At 48.1% G+C, this 16,680-nt stretch overlaps 1 long non-coding RNA gene across 1 annotated transcript in view; it reads left to right on the forward strand.

The window, feature by feature from the left end:
- Positions 1 to 449: 449 nt before the first annotated feature.
- The window catches only part of LOC128339916 (uncharacterized), a 63,279-nt gene continuing 47,048 nt past the window's right edge, over positions 450 to 16,680 (forward strand). The window contains exons 1-2 of the long non-coding RNA XR_008313319.1: positions 450 to 521; positions 16,120 to 16,280. This is a non-coding gene — a long non-coding RNA (uncharacterized LOC128339916). The remainder of the gene's footprint in view (positions 522 to 16,119; positions 16,281 to 16,680) is intronic.

The raw sequence follows: 16,680 nt of genomic DNA on the forward strand, positions 1-16,680 counted from the left end.
AATCCCAGCAGGAAACGCTCCTTGGAGGTGAAGGAAAGCGCGCGAGAGAAATCACAGCACCCAAGCCCTGTCTCTAGATTTATGGTTGCATAAGGGCTTGATCATTTCCATATATTGAAATGTGGTGTCCTTTGCACGCATCGCCCAAGCCAGGCGCGTAACAACAATCGGGCAAGGGGAGACAGTTGTCTGGGGGCCCCACTGCCTGGAGGGGCCCCCCAGAGGCACCTCACGTGACTCCCCATTGCCCCCTGCCCAGCCCCATGGCCTCTCAGCCACTTGCCCTCTTCGCCGTCTCTCCTGCTTGTTCTGCTGGCCCGCAATCGAAGCAGCAGCCCAGCTACCAAGAGCTCCTTTTCTCCCGCCTCTCAGCTGATCGGCGGGTGGGCGGGGCTTCCACGGAGGCCTGGTGTAGGCCTCTGTGAAGCCTGAACTCCAGTAGGGCCCAAGCCAGCGAGGAAGGAGGAGGCAGCCAGAGAGGCCTCCACTGTTCTCTGCAGCAGAAGACCCCTTGCTGCCAGGTAGAGTGTGAACTCCTTTTTGTGGCTACCTTCCCCACCCACCCCCATATATAGGCATCTGCTTGCCATAGGGCTTTGATATGGGGGGGAGGGACTGAGAAGTCTCTGAATATTTATTTTTAAACAGCTTGGAAAATTTGCTGGCTTAAAAAAAAACTATCTAAAAAGTCCTATAAGTGGCTTGTTTCATGGCAGAAAATTACAAAAACTTCTGGAAGAAACAGTATTATATTTATTTTATTCATTCATTCATTTATAAATGCACTTATGTTCAAGTTGTTTTGCAACCCAGAAGGTCTGAGTGAGAACTGTGAAGCATGTCTTGTGCTTTTATTTTATTTTATTTTTCTTGTGTGTGAACTGCTCCCCAATAACTTGCAGGGACTTCAGGGTAAATCTGGCCAACATGTGAATGCAGCACCTCCATTCCAGAGGAGAAGATGTGTCTTAAAGGGCTTTAAAAGCCTCCTGTGAAAAACCTCCTGCAATCAAACTTGACTGAATTTGTTCAGAATTCTGAGAAAACAAACATAGGCTCACCCTGCATGGTTGAAAGTCTCCTTTGCTAATCTGCAGCGAGGGGCCCATTTTAATCATTCATCTTTCTAGTGTGTTCTAGGCATTAGAAGTAAAACAAATGTATAGTACTCAATGTATATCACTATATATTGTGACGTGTGCGTGTGTGTATTCAGTGAAATGTATTTGCAGGCAGCATACTTATTTTGGAATATCAGACTTAAATCCTTGGGGGCCTGGGGTGTGCGGAGGCCCTGGACTTTGAGTGTGGGGGGGGGCATTTTAAAATCTCGTTTCTGGGCCCACTCCAACCTTGCTACGCCCCTGGCCCAAGCCCTTGGAAAAAAAGGAGCGGGGGGGCGGGGCGGGGCGGGAAGGATACGGCAGTGGTTGGGATGGCGGGGAGAGACGTTGGATTCCGGCTTGATCAATGCTGACTGTGAAGCCAAGCCAGGGGAATTGGAAACGTTTTTGAAAAACACACACCTTGTTGTGACCACCTCCACGCTTCTTTACGTGAGCACGACTCTCGTCCACCCGCTGCCCGCCCGCCGAATCCTGGCTGTCCGTGCGCCGGGTCAGTGTCCGTGTGTCCTGCTGCTCCTTCCTGCGCAGCTGCGCCTGCTGCCCGGGAGTTAATCATTGACAAGAAACCTTGCCTTGCCTTGGCTGGCAAGGCGCTTGCTGCACGGCAGGCACCTCCCGCGCCCTCTCACCCCGGCCCCGCCTTCTTCAATTGCTGGCAAGCACCCGCTGCAACAATGAGCGGGCCCCGGGAGCTGCTCGCCAGGGGGCTGAGGGAGGACAGAGGGATGGCTGCATGGGGAGCATGCAAGAGGCTCTTCTCCTTCTCCCTCCTCGTCCTCTGCATATGCAGCCAGCCTCTGAGTCCCGCCATTGTGTTGCACTCCCTCCTCCTTCTCCGGAGATGAAACAAAAACAGGTAGGCAGGACTCTGATTCCTCACCTCGGCCCCCGAGGAGTGGGGAGGAAGGCAAGAAAGAAAGAAAAAGTACCCATTCGGGAGCTCTGCGCCAATCAGGGGCCAGGACTTTCAGCGTGACTAGCAGAGTGAGCATTAAAGGTGCCCACCGTGGCGCCCACCGCCAAGCCAGCAGCCAGGCCAGCAGCAATGCCAATGGGGGGGAGGACCGCTCGTGGGGGGAGGGAGGGGGCACCGACACGCTCCATTGACTGCTGCTGCGGCTGAGCCGCAGAAATTTGTATTTTTTTAAAAAAAATTAAAAAAAATTTTTTTAATCGGTGAGGGTCATGGCGGCGCCCCCCACGTGACCCGCAACGATGGCGCCTGGGGCACGTGCCCCCCTGCCCCCCTATCGTTACGCCTCTGCTCGGCGGCCGGATCGGCCACCCACACAATTACTGCTCCATCACGGAGCTGGTTAGGAAAGCTGAGATCAGGGGCCTCCCGGCCCCCGGAAGTTCCACAATGCCCCGTGCAAGTGCATGGGGCATTCAGGAGAGCCCCCTGACTCCAGGAGGCTTGTTGCAGCCTCCCAGTTGGGGGTCTCCTCATGAGGTACCACACCACGGTGCCTCAAGATAAAAAAGGGGGGGGGGTTAACAGAGCAATACAGATGTCCCTGCTGTAACCTGGATCTTCTTTCATATGTAATCTTTACTGTTTTCAGGGTTGGGGTTGGGGGGGGGGGACACTGTCCAAGCTCCTTTCCATCCAGTTTTTATTGTCCTCGGGGAGTATTCTCAAGAGATTTCCCACTCCTGTAGTTCAGACCCTCCTTCCCTCCTCCTTGCCACTGAGTTCCATTCGCTCTACCCACCTGGTTGTCTGTTAACTGCCCTTGGGGTCCATAAACATTCTGCTCCACTGAGTTACACTGGGGCAGTAATGCTTTTTTTGGACCCCCCTCCTTTTTAAAACTCTAGATATGTGTGAAGCCAATATATCTGCTGGTTACCCCAAGTCTATAGGTACTATCGTCTCACCCACAACTGCTCCATTATGCATCCACAAGGATCATCACATTTTAAATACTTTTGGAAATAGATATAAGATGGTGTTAAGAACTTCTTACTTTCTACCTATAGGAAAAATTAAGCAACTCAGTTTCAAGCTACTTAATAATAATAAGGGCCCTGATGAGATAGATCAGCCCAGCATCTTGTTTCCCATGGGGGGGCAACCAGATGCCTCTAGGAAGCCTACAAACATAAGATGAAAACATTCATCACCTAACGCTCCATCCTAGCAAGTTTAATAGAGATGCTGCAATTCCATTTCAATCTGCCATATATTCTCTGTGTTTTGGCTCATGTGATTTCTATCCAGAGCTATAAGGACAGTAAAGTTTAGAATTAAAGACCTCTCAGTTATGCAATAAGTGTTCTGCAATAAACGGTATACTTGGTTAAGCACCAGTGCTTGGCTCATCTGAATACGGGATCCAAATAAACTTCTGCATTATCCAATGTTTCACTGTCCACCAGGCAAATTCTTATGTCTCTGCATGTGATGTGCTTTACGCTGCACTCTGTCCCTTAGTGGAACTCCCCTTCTGGCCCTTACCAACTGGTTCTTGAGAGGAGAGCTGATCTTATGGAAGCAAGCATGACTTGTCCCCTTAGCTAAGCAGGGTCCACCCTAGTTGCATATGAATGGGAGACTTGATGTGTGAGCACTGTGAGATATTCCCCTTACAGGATGAAGGCACTCAGGAAAGAGCATCTGATGTTCCAAGTTCCCTCCCTGACATCTCCAAGATAGGGCTGAGAGAGATTCCTGCCTGCAACCTTGAAGAAGCTGCTGCCAGTCTGTGTAGACAATACTGAGCTAGATGGACCCGTGGTCTGTCTCTGTGCGGCTATTCCCACGATTAACAAAAATCTGGCTAGGAGACCCTAGCCCGATTTTTGTTAATCGTAAGAACCACCGGGCTCGCAAGCGAGCCCAGTGGTACTTGAGCCGCTAACCCACTCAAGTAGCCTGCCCCTTAGCCTGGGTTTTTGGAGCGAGTGACTGGGAGGCAAAAAGTGCAGGACATACTGGGGCTTCCGGGGGCCACGCGGCCCCCGCTCCCCCCAGCCCCCGCCGGCTCTGTCACAGAGCCGGTAACCATGTGGGCAGCCGAACCTGCCGCCCAGGGCTCCCTGCTCAGTCGTCTGTGAGGAGAGCGAGCCCACTCTCCCTGCAGTTTTGCAGAAACCGTAATGCAGTTTTTCAATAAAAATGTCCTCCAAGCAGCTTATGTAGCAAAGGTAGGGAAATGGTCCCCTTTCCCAAAATGGCTCACAACCTAAACAAAAAGGTATCTCGTCTCATCTCCCTCTTTATGAGGATGTAGTCATAATGCCATTATTATTGTATACGTTTTTTCAACAAAACAGTTATCAAAGCGGTTTACGTAGCAAAGGTATGAGAAATAGGCATGGGGAGATCCCCACTTGAGAGATGCTGTGATGGGGATAGTCGCTCTCCCCCTGCTACATCAGGGGGCTTTTTAGTTTAGCAAAAAGATGGCTGCGGGGAGACATGATAGAGGTCTATAAAATCGTGCATGGTGTGGAGAGAGTGGGTAGAGAGAAATTCTTCTCCCTCTCCCATAACACTAGAACCAGTGGTCATCCCATGAAATTGATTGCAGGGAAATTAAGGACCAACAAATGGAAGTACTTTTTCATACAACACATAATCAACTTGTGGAATTCTCTGCCACAAGATGTGGTGACAGCCAACCACCTGGATGGCTTGAAGTTCATGGAGGAGATGGCTATCAAGGGCTACTAGTCGGAGGGCTATAGGCCACCTCCAGCCTCAGAGGCAGGATGCCTCTGAGTGCCAGTTGCAGGGGAGTAACAGCAGGGGAGCGGGCATGCCCTCGACTCCTCTCTGTGGCTTCCAGTGGCATCTGGTGGGCCACTGTGCGAAACCAGATGCTGGACTAGATGGGCCTTGGGCCTGATCCAGCAGAGCTGTTCTTATGAGGGGGATTTGTTCCATGTGCTGACATTGAGAGAGGCTAAATTGTTGTGCATGCAGGACAGGGCCTCCTCTGTTGTTGCCCCCAGGATCTGGAATGTCCTCCTAGTGAACATCCACTCTTTGACATCTGTGGCTGCGTTTAAAAAAGAGCAACCAAAGACTTGTTTATTTGTTCAGGCTTTAGGGGCTGCCAGATCTCTCAGCTCTCCTGCGTCTGTCTGTCTTTTTAACGGTGGTTGTTTTTTGGCGTTTTATGGTTTTTACTTTTTAACTGATTTTAAGGTTTTAAATCTGATTCTTATGGAGTTTCATTGTATTTTAACGGTTTGTAAACTGCCTTGGGATGCCATATGAAAGGCAGTATAAAAATAGAACAATCAATCAATCAATAAGAGGTGCCTCTTTGCCCAATTAGCAGGGATTATAGTCCTTTAACCTTAAAAACTATATTGTGAGATAGATTAAAAGGAGAATAACAGGCCCAGGGTCGCCCAGGGAGTTTAATAGCTACTACCTGACCCTGCACAGAGCATCTGTGCACTCTTTGGGGCCGGCTACCCCACACACCTTCTGCCCCAGTCTCTGGCCGGCCCGGGCTGGGCCCAGGCTGCCGGTCTGAGTGCTGCCACCAGGGCTGGCCGCCCAGCCACCTCACCTCCGTGGCCGGGCCCACCACTACCTCCACCTCACCTCTGTGGCCGGGCCTGCCACGGCGACCAATTCTCCTGGGTGTGCCTCAGCCAATCTGGTGCCTCCACCGCCCAGCGAATCAGCTGGGCACCAGGATGCACATTCCAAGGCTCACCCAGGAGAATTAAATATATAGATGAACCTGAGTCACCCCAGCTAGAGTCTACATCCCAACATATGGCTTTGCCTGTGGATTGCATCACAGTTAGATCAGACTCAGTAGCATTGGCTTAAACTGGCTTGAACCCTAACCATTAGCTGCCTTACACAACATGTTACACATCTTACACATCCCCTGTAACTTGGCAAAGATGCACCTTTTAATGTGGTGATTCTCTCCCGTGACAGTTGCTGGTGTCTATCTTGCGTTTCTTTTTAGATTGTGAGCCCTTTGGGGACAGGGAGCCATCTCATTTATCTATTACTTCTCTGCGTAAACTGCCCTGAGCCATTTTTGGAAGGGCGGTATAGAAATCAAATAAATAAATAAATAAATAAATAAATAAATAAATAAATAAGACAGACTCACCATGAGGCTGACTACAGCTTCTGCCCATCAGCCATGTATGGTGGCCCACCAGGGAATGTATAAGCTTCCTATTTGTACTGCCTGGGACTGCAAAACTGAAATTGTGAAGCACCTGGCAGCACATAATCAGAGTCATAGGAAGCTATCTTATATACCGAGTCGGACCACTGGTCCATCTTGCTCAATATTGTCTGCTTCCACTGGCAGCAGCACTTCAGGTTTTCCAAGGGATATTTCCCATCATTTTTGTTAGGAAATAAGAAGTCTTCAAGATGGACCTGCAACAAAATGTTGCAGTATATCCCTGGTGTGCATGTGTTACCTGAGACTGCAGCTGAGCATAGTGAAAAAATGAACATTTGCAACAAAGGCAGGAGTCCATGCTATAACTTGGGGATAACTTCCTATGCAGATTTGGGTTTTTTCCCCCCTGATTTCTGGGTGTTTTTGTGTATTGGGGACACTGGTGTTCATTCCCAGCTCCTTTTTAAGCCCATTCCCCCTCAGAAACACAAACCTGTGAAATGGCTAGTGCGAAAATGAAAGAGTTTAACACACATTTCCCGCTTAGAAGCAGAGTGGGTTGCAACTGTTTTGTTGAAATATTTTTTAAACAAGATATATAGATGCCTTTATGATCTATTCCTGCTCTTTTTGTTCAATCCCAATTCCACACCTTCTCACCACAGAGTTCCGTTCACTCAACCCACCTGCTTGTCTGTTAACTGCAATCTGAGCCCATGGACATTCCTCCCCTTTGACTAACATGGGGGAAGTTTGGAGGATAGGGTTGTTGTTATTTTTCCCCCTTGGGTTTTCCCCCTTCATATTTTTTTAACACCAACATATCTGCAAGTCACCCCTAGTCCACCAATACCGCCTACTTGCTCTCAGACACTCTGGTTATCTGTCCATAAGGATCATAACATTTTCAGTTCTCTTATACACACACACACACACACACACACACACACACACACACCCTAGTCGAAGCATTAATTGCAAGTAGCATGGAATGTTTTAATAGCATCTCTCATTAAATGCTTTTGAACGTTCTTTAATGACATGTTTAGTCTGTAGGTGGAAATCCCAACCTGTAAGTGGATTTGTTTTTTCCTAGGCACCCAGCAGAGGGGGTGGGGAGTCTCTTTATAGAGTCCTAATAGTAGCATCCCCCTTGATGGAGGTGGAAGATGATGTCTAACATGCACAAAACAAGATATTTTATGGGGTAATGTCATTTGCAGAAACAGAGAGGTGAGAAGTGGGTCCCTTATTTCCATATAAAAATAGTCTGAAGGCACATGTGGGAATGTGTTAAGGAGATAACAATGCCCAGGGGGGTGTTTGAGTTCCAGTGATACTTATTCCACAGCTGAGAAATGCCCCCAGAATTGAACATCTCCTTTTATGGCAGCAGTACAAGAGGAAATCCATCTCAGCAAACAGAGAACAGAGATGAGAAAATGAGGGCAAGGCGTTTAAGAAGGCAGACCAGTTGGGCTTCTCTTTGTTTTGCAAGTGGACGCTGTGAAAGGTCAGCTCATTATGGCATCTATCGATTTGTCAAACAGCCAGTTCCCAACACTCGGTTCCACTCTCCTGTCACACTCTAATGTGACCAAGAAACAGATGCCTCCGCAATGCAAAAGACAGAATGGTGCTTTGCAGATGGCAACCGGTAGGATTCTTAGTATCTCTAACTAAATTCTCTGTGTGATCAGAAAGCTGTTATCAATGAGGACAGCAAAGGAGAGCAGGAGGAGAGCTGGTCTTGTGGTAGCAAGCATAAATTGCCCCCTTTGCTAAGCAGGGTCCACACTGGTTTGCATTTGAATGGGCGATGTAAGATATTCCCCTCCCGGGATGAGGCAGAGCATTGCATGCTTGCATGAAGAAGGTTCCAAGTTCCCTCCCTGGCATCTCCAAGATAGGGCTGAGAGAGATTCCTGCCTGCAACCATGGAGAAGCCGCTGCCAGTCTGTGTAGACAACACTGAGCTAGATAGACCAATGGTCTGACTCTGTATAAGGCAGCTTCTTATGTTCCTATGAGAATGACTTATTAAAAGCATACAGTAATACAAATAAATGAAGCCAATTTATTTTTACTGCGAATGGTTCACAAAGGCTGGCGGATACGCTATACGCTGACGGAGTCCTCCAGGTGTCTTCTCCTGCTGGTCCAGTGAGGTGAGGAGACAACAGCCTAGAGGTATCTCAGAAAGGATCCCCCCAAAACTAGAAATGTTGCAGAAGAGGGCAAGCAAGGTGAACAGGGCCTACACAGCACCTTCCTGATGAGGTAAGGTGACAAGATTTGGGGCTTTTTAGTTTAGGGGGGAAAGCAACTAAGTGGAGACATGATAAAAGGTTTATAAAGTTGTGAATGGTGTAGAAAGGTCTCTCCTTCCCTCACATCACTAGAAGTGAGGGTCATCCCATGAAACTGCCTGCTAGGAAATTTAGGACAGACAGAAGCAAGTTCTCTTTCACACAGCACATAATTCATCTGTGGAATTATCGGTCATGGAATGTGGTGATGGCCACCAGCTTGGATGGCTTTAAAAGGGGATTAGACAAATTCATGAAGAACACATCTATCATCAGCTACTGTTCTGGATGGCTATAGATCAGGGATCCTCAATGTTGGGCCCCCAGATTTTATTGGACTTCAACTCCAATAATCCCCAACCAAAGGCCACTGGGGCTTGGGATTATGGAAGTTGAAGTCCATAATCCACCTTGGGAAGTCCATAATCCAGTTTGGGATTATGTTAGTTGAAGTCCACTAACATCTGGGGGCCCAACGTTGAGGATCCCTGCTTATAGATGATCTTCAGGTTCAGAGGCAAGATGCCTCCGAATACCAGTTGCAAGGGAGCAATGGCAGGAGAGAGGGCATGCCTTCATCTCCTGTTTGTGGGCTTCCCAGAGGTATCTGGTAGGCTGATGTGGGAAACAAGATGTTGGACTAGATAAGCCTTGATATCACCATGGGCACAGGGGCAAGCTCAGCCCTTACTAGGGATGTGCAAACAGGTTTGACTGTTCGGGGTCAAACCGAACCATCCCCTGTTCAGTCTGACCCCGGACTGAATCCCCCACCCCAACCTCCGTTCGGGTGATTCACGATTTTAAAAAACCGAAAAGAACTTACCCCCTCCGGGGGAGTTGCTCAAGGTGGCGGGGGTGGGTGGGTGGGTGGGGTCCGTGGAGGTTCACCCTCCCCTTCCGGCCTCCCTGCCTAAATCGGCCCATTTGGCTGACTCTTTGACCCATTTGCGCCTCCCCCCTCTGGTCTGGTGGCCATTTTGGAGGCCGCCGCACCTTTGCAATTGGCCTCTGTGTGGCCTGGCATGACCCAGGATATGCAGGGGCCAATTGTGCAGGCATGGCAGCCTCGAAAATGGCAGCCGTGCCAGAGGGGGAAGGCCCGAACGAGCTGAAGAGCCGATCGAATGGGCCGGTTTGGGCAATAAAGGAGGCTGGTGGGGGGAGGGACAACCTCCGCGGACCCCACTGCCACCTTAAGCAACTCCCCCAGAGGGGGTAAGTTAAATTTTTTAAAAAGTGATACCCCCCTGGACCGGACTGGGGTGGGGGCGTTGAGTGGGTGCCAGACCAAACTGGCCTGGTCCGGTTCGGGTCCAGTTCAGACTCGAACCAAACCAGACCAGTTGGTTCCATGCACACTCCTAGCCTTTACCTGGATGATGCCCATGAGTACACTCGTTTACTTTCTCCTTCTAGTAAGTAACTGGCCCATCCACCCCCAGCACAATACCTCCAGTGACTGTTGCTGGTGTCTATCGTATGTTTCTTTTTAGATTGTGAGCCCTTTGGGGACAGGGATCCATCTTATTTATTTATTATTTATCTATGTAAACCACCCTGAGCCATTTCTGGAAGGGCAGTATAGAAATTAAATAAAATAATAATAATAATAATAATAATAATAATAATAATAATAATAATAATAATAATAATAGAAGATGCTACAGCATCTCCAACAGATGGCTGTCTAGCCTCTGCAGTGAAAGAGAGCCCTTCATTTCCTGAGATGAAGGAAGGAAGGAAGGAAGGAAGGAAGGGCCATTTTACCATCCGTGACTGAGCAGTTGAATTTCCACCCAAGGGATACAGAATGTGTCTCTTTGGATTCAAATGTGTCCCCTTGAGCCATTCGTAAAGTATACAGGCTCACGGACTACACATCATATGCCTCATAATGAGGGCTATTTCACCAGCCAACAATAAAAACATTCCCTATTTGGGATCAAAAAAGAATGGGGGTCAGTTGTTAGGTTGCCATGTTCAATACTCCAAAGCCAAGCCATTAACTGAACACAAAGGGTCCTTGTTACCTCTCTCACTGTTGCTGTTGTTGTCTCCTAATACAATTTTGAATATTATTGCTTTCCAGCCATTACTGTTTACACTGGGACACCAGCGAGCTCATTAATGTGAATGAATGCCAGGAGATGACATCATTTCCATTTAATTGTCTTGTTTATCAGCAATGTCTGTACAGTTGTTTTAATAAAAGGGCAACAAAAGATAAAAGGGTGCATTTGCATTCTCAGAAGAGCTTCTGACAAGGGTCTAGGAGGTGGCTGACACTTATTGTTTGCAAACAAGATAATCAAATAACATTTCTATTTGCAATTCTTGTGAGCCTCCCCCCCCCCCCCCGCACCCATCCCATTAGCAATCATGCATTTATTTAGTGGCGGGCGGGCGGCAACCAATCTGGAGCATTAATGGAAGTGTAACTTAAGCTCGGTCTTTCCACTACTTCTGGCTTTGATTCAGAAAACCTCTTCAGTGCAACTCCAACTATGAATGGTTGGAGAAACCAGCGGTGAGCCGTTACTGCTATTAGTATTATTATTACCATTCATGACAGTGCCAAATGCTATAGTGCCTCAGGATCCCACCATAGATAAAGAGAGGTAATTGTACAAAGGTACAATAAAGTATAATGATTCACAGATCAGGAGCCAAAGATATTGAGGCTATTCTTACGATCACAAAAATCGGGCTAGGAAAATCCAAGCCTCTCGGCTCGGAGGGTCTCCCCAGTATGCCCTGCACGCTCGCGCAGGGCATACCGGGGCTTCCGGGGGACGCACGGCCCCCGAGCTCCCCAGCCCCCACCGGCTCCATCTCGGAGCCGGCCATTGTGTGGGCGGCCGATCCGGCCGCCGAGGGCTCCCTGCCCACTCATGAGCGGAGAGAGCGGGCTTAGCCTGCTCTTCCCGCTCACGGCTAGGAACCGGGTCTCACTGATCGTGAGACCCGGTCTATTATCATATAGGGGTAGAATGACATGGAACCTCCTCCTCCTCCTCCTCCTCACCCAAGAAACATGAAGTAAACATAATGCTTGATGTGATTCATATTTATTCGAAACACATCTATCCCACCATTCAACTTCATAGCCTCCAAGGTGGCTTCACTGTTGTAGCTATTCTTTCCTCCCCTTCCTCTTTCATCACATAGGAAGCTGCCTTATACTGAGGTGAGTCACACAAGCAGTGTGCTGTGCCAAAAGGAGGTCTGCAAGGAGAGCAGGCTTAGCCCACTCTCCTCGCAGATGATCCAAAGGCAGCCATGGGTGGCCAGATCGGCCGCCCATACGATTGCCGGTTCCATCATGGAGCCAGTGGGGGCTGCAGAGATCGGGGGCCTTGTGGCCCCCAGAAGTTCCAGGATGCCCCTCGCAAGCATACGGGGCATCCTGGAGAGACCCCCAAGCCCGGGAGGCTGCTTGCAGCCTCCCGGCAGAGGTCTCCTCATGTGCCACCATGGCACGGAGCCATGCCATGGTGGCACACGACCAAAAAGATGAGGTTAACAGAGCTCTCGCTTTGTTAACCTTGTCTAAAGGGAGGGGTATTTATGGAGGTTTGCTGACTGGAGCCGCGTGGCTCCTGTTGCAGCACATGATCGGTCAAAAGCGGGCTAGGCTCCCTTAGCCCGCTTTTGGGCGATCGTGAGAATAGCCTCACTGAGTCAGACCATTGGTCCATCTAGCACAGTATTGCCTGCACTGACTGGCAGCAGCTTTCCTGTGTTTCAGGCAGGAGTCTCTCCCAGCCGTACCTGGAATTCCAGGGCTTGAAGCACATGCTGTGCCACTGAGCTATGGCCCCATCCGCAAAGGAGGGGGAGCTTCCAAAATGGCCAAAAAGTAAACCACAAAGTAGAACCTCAATCAAAAACCAAGATACAAACAAACGTATGGAAAGGGATCTATATTTACCCTACAAACCAGGCTCGGACTGGCCCACCGGGTACCAGGGCATTTTCCCGGTGCGCCCTCACCTGGTGCACCCTGCCACGTTTGCTGGGCACTCCCCACACCAGCTTCCTGCTCACCTTTCCCCTCTCTCCCTGTCTGGAGAGCCCGACCTCCTCTCCTTCTGATTAGTCATGAGAAACAACTGCAAATGCCCATGTGGACTCCTTCTTGCTGCAGCAGCCCTATATGTCTGCGTATGTCTGAGTTTGTCTATTCACGCAAGAATCCTTATATATTTGATAAAGTATCAAAACAAGTTGTTATTTGGAAAGCTCATCATATCTATATCGTTATGTGTACTGTATGTATTGGCCATTGCAGTTGTGTTTGCATTTTGCAAATACAACTGCATGGTATTGCAAACACACATGCCTTTTCTATTTGTAGTTTTAGTTGTTTGTAGTATTACTACAAATCTCTTTCTATTTATTTGTTTGCACAGGCAAACCTCGCTAATTGCAGACCCAAGATCTGCAGTTTCTCATATCTGTAGTCGGGTAATTGCTACCTGACCTTGGTATATGCAATAAAATCCAGCAATTAAAGGGTTAACACTCATGTATCCATGGGTCAGGGATGGGCAGAAATGACCTCTGAGGTAATTTCAGCCCACCATTTTGAGGACAGGAGCCATTTTGTGGTTCCTTTTTGTGGGGGGGGGATTTTTAAAGGATGCAATTTTCATGGGGGGGGAAACCACGATTTTGGACTTTGGGGGGGAATTGCTGGACAGCTTAGGAGACACAGAGCACGGTAGGAACCTAACCCCCCAATTCCCATTGCCCTAATGCCCCCATTACCCGCAGTTTCACTATCCATGCCCACCCCTGTGGAACCCCCGCAGATAACAGGGTACTCCTGTATATTGGTTTCAGAGCAATGTTTCAGTTTGTGGTTTTTCCACAGTGGCAATCACTGGACCCGGGGGCGCTTCTCCCCATTATTTGGAATGCTGGCATCACCCATTGTACCAAATATTTATTTATTTGTTTGTTTGTTTGTTTAATATATATATTTATTTATATATACTAGCCGACCCCACACAGAGCATTTGTGCGCTCTTTGGGGCTGGCGGTTACCTCTTTCCCCCACCTTCTGCCCCAGTCTCTGCTTCCGGGACCAGCCACCTCTCCTCCCCACTGCCACTTCTGCCACCCCTCACTTTCTTTCCTCCCTCCTGGGCCTTGCCTCCACAGCTGGGCCCGTCACCACATCTGGCCTCCATGGCCAGGCCAAGCCCGCCACCGCCTCCACGTCCTGGGTGAGCCTCAGCCAATCAGGCGCATCCGCCACCCAGCCAATCAGCTAGGCGCTGGGACACACATTCCAAGGTACACCTAGGAGAAATATATATATATATATATACTAGCCGACCCCGCACAGAGCAGAGCATCTGTGCGCTCTTGGGGGCCACGGTTACCTCTTCCCCCCCACCTTCTGCCCCAGTCTCCACTTCCAGGCCTAGCCTCCTCTCCGCCCCACTTATTCTTCGGCCCCCCCCTTCTCCGCCCTCCTCCTGGGCCTTGCCTCCGCGACTGGGCCCTCCGCTTCCTCTGGCCTCTGTGGCCAGGCCTGCCTGCTGCTGCCACAGCGACCAATCCTCCTGGGTGCGCCTCAGCCAATCAGGTCCCTCAGCCGCCTAGCCAATCAGCTGGGTGCTGGGACGCACATTCCAAGGCACACCCAGGAGAATTAATATTAATTAATTAATTAATTCTATTTAATTAAAACATTTATACCTTGCCCCTCCAGTACATTACTGCTGCTCAGGACATACCCCCCTGTACCAGGTACACTGTACCCATTTGCAGAACAATTGACCGGTGCTGCTAAATAAACACAGCCGGAATGTGGATAAATACAGCCTGTGGATAAACAGAGCCTGAATGCTGAAGAGGAGCCTCCCATGCCCTAGGTAGACCCAGAGGCCACAATACAAAATGAACAAATCAATATCAGTTCCCACCCACAAGAAGCAAAGAGCAGAGACTGCAGCTATTTTGAATGTTGCAGATGCATGCAGTTACTAGAACACCTCCCACCAGCCCCTCCTTGCTTAGTACACATGTACGCACCACACAGCTTGTATGCACCATGCAATTGAATGTAAATTTGTGTATATGTACCCAGGCATTTACAAATCTACTTGCCGCTTCCCAAGAGGCAAGTGCCCCGAGTCCTCTGGTGAGCAGGATACCCAACCACCCACCTCACAGATCTCTTCCCCAGAGGTCTCATTTCCACAGCCATTTTTGAGAACATACGAAACAGCAGGAACATACAAAACAGCAGGAGCCCCTGGTGGCGCAGTGGTAAAACTGCCGCCCTGTAACCAGAAGGTTACAAGTTCGATCCTGGCCAGGGGCTCAAGGTTGACTCAGCCTTCCATCCTTCCGAGGTTGGTAAAATGAGTACCCAGAATGTTGGGGGCAATATGCTAAATCATTGTAAACCGCTTAGAGAGCTGTGGCTATAGAGCAGTACATAAATGTAAGTGCTATTGCTATTGCTAATCCTTTCTGAGCAGTAGAAGAGAGTTCACACTGTATTTTACCATCTTCATATCCCGGTACAAATGATGGAAGAGCCCCTTCTCTCCTAAGACCTCTTATCGGTGCACCAGAAAGGGATCTGAGGGAACAGATGAAATTGGTGGTGACCAAAAATAATGGCTGGCTAGTGAGCTAAGCCTGAATTTGTGGATCACTTGTATATGCATTAATTTATATCTAAACATTTGTTTATTGTGGAAAGAAACTGAGGAAAACAGAGAAAGGGTTGTGTCTGTGTGGACCCAGTTCTTCAGATTAGAGATGTGCACAAAATGAATTTTTTCATTCATTTTGAATTTGCATCAAATTCTGAAAATTCATTTTGAATTTGAATATAGTTTGAAATTTCAATTTGAATTCAAATCAATTTGAATTTGAATCAATTTGATCTTGTTTTGGTGCCTTTTTTGACCAATCCAGGGGCCTAACTGGCTTTAAAAAGGTGCCAAATTGCCCTCAAATAAAATTTGAATAGATTCAAGCCAAATTTCAGAGATTCAATTCAAAATTGAATCAAATTACGCTTTCAAGGTGTGATCCGGTTCAAATTTGAAACACTTGAATCACCCAGATTCTAGTTGAGTTGATTCAGATTCGAATAGATTTGCACATCCCTACCTCAGATGGTGTAGTGATACTGCTCTGGCTGGTCCTATGAAGCATTTGCAACAGAGAACGCAGAATGCAAAGCCCTTTGTTTAAAATGTTTTGGGTCTAATAAACTGCACATTCTGGATGTACCTGGGAAGTCTCCTTTTCTACTGTCACTGGAGCTCATCTAAAGTGGAATTCAAAGTAAAGTTGGTTCTTAGGTAAAACAGTCTGAGGAGTGTCAAGAGCTTCAAAAGCATTTCAAAAAGAAAGAAAGAGAGAAAAACTAAGAACATGTCTCAGGGGTGTTCTCACACATTCCCCCTCATAGCCACTGGTAGATCTAGTCCTTCATAGATATGTCTAATCCTTTTTTTTTATTTTTTAAACCAATTTAAGCTAGTGACTGTCATGATGTCACCCACACCTTGCGTTTTCTGTCTCATGCAGAAACACATCTAATCTCGATCAAGGTTCCCTCTGAGCACATGCAATGCTGTAAATAACCCACTGCTGCAGCTCTGATGGGTATTGGTGGGCAGAGGGAAGAATTGTGATGGAGAGTCAGCTTCCCATATGACAAGCTGTAAACATGAGAAATTACTGCTCAGGTATGGCAAGGAGTTTTAAATGTCGATCTTATCTAGCGGACTCTTAATGAAATGGAGAGCTCCTGGAAAGCAACCTTTATGTTCTTTTGCCTGCTCGATATTGACTTTCTTAAGCTTTCCATAAATTAAATCAAGTGTATATGAATGTTCGACATGCACAGAAGAGACAGCTCCTGATTCATAATTATTGGAACTGAATTGATATTTGCAACTACATGAACCAAGTTCAAAGAATATCATCATAAGCTACCAGTCTGCATTGAAACTGTTGCTTTCACATTCATGGTAAGGATATGTCAACATGGTGGCCTCCTATATATGGAATTAGAGACACTCTCCCTCCAAATTGCCTAGGAGACAGTGGCCCAATCCAGTTGAAGTTATGGTACCCACTGTGAGT

This window comes from Hemicordylus capensis, chromosome 1 (assembly GCF_027244095.1).
Source record: "Hemicordylus capensis ecotype Gifberg chromosome 1, rHemCap1.1.pri, whole genome shotgun sequence".
Taxonomy (NCBI): domain Eukaryota; kingdom Metazoa; phylum Chordata; class Lepidosauria; order Squamata; family Cordylidae; genus Hemicordylus; species Hemicordylus capensis.